The sequence below is a fragment of the Chrysochloris asiatica genome, unplaced genomic scaffold (assembly GCF_000296735.1).
Source record: "Chrysochloris asiatica unplaced genomic scaffold, ChrAsi1.0 scaffold00010, whole genome shotgun sequence".
Taxonomy (NCBI): Eukaryota; Metazoa; Chordata; class Mammalia; order Afrosoricida; family Chrysochloridae; genus Chrysochloris; species Chrysochloris asiatica.
This window is the reverse complement of record NW_006408528.1, coordinates 23,416,997-23,417,624: the sequence shown is the minus strand read 5'-3', so window position 1 is coordinate 23,417,624 and position 628 is coordinate 23,416,997. Positions and strand designations below refer to the sequence as shown.

Genomic DNA, 628 nt, shown 5'->3' with positions numbered 1-628 from the left:
AGCCAGTGTGCACACTCTGTAGTATTTCCCGCATGCTGTGACCAGTTCAATATTATTGCCATTGTAGTGATGGACACCAGTTTTGGCCAACATGGCGTAGTACTCGATCTCAGATTTCCTCAAGGCCGGGCAGTTGTTGGCCAGGATGACCAGCTTCGCTTTGCCTTGCCGGATCATCTTCAGTCTGCTTGTAACCCAGCACGTATTTCCCGCTTTTCATAACAAGTTGAAGCCTCGAGTTGATTGACTCCAGCGACTTTTTTGTTTTCTTTGTGGCCACCATCTTCCCGCCTTAGGTGTGGGACGGCCCCCAACCAAGAGCAGCCGCCAAGATGGCTGGGGAGGGAGAAAGCTATAATATTTTTAAAAGAGGAAATTAGATCACTGAGATATCAATCCTATCAGTTAAGAAAAATACTTATGAGATTGGATCAGCTCAATTTCATTGTTCCTAAAAGATATATGAAGATCATCATATGACTATTGTTATAGTTAAGTACCATGTTGTTGTTGTTAAGTGCTGTCAAGTAGATTCTGACACGTAGTGACCCTGTATAGTGTTTCTGAGGAGCGGCTGATGAGCTTGAATCACTAACCTTGCGGTTCAAACAACTTTGCAGTCTGAACG

At 44.1% G+C, this 628-nt stretch overlaps 1 pseudogene; it reads right to left on the bottom strand.

Moving 5' to 3' along the window:
• LOC102840261 overlaps positions 1-283 on the bottom strand; it is a 5,616-nt pseudogene extending 5,333 nt beyond the window's left edge.
• Between the last annotated feature and the right edge of the window lie 345 nt (positions 284-628).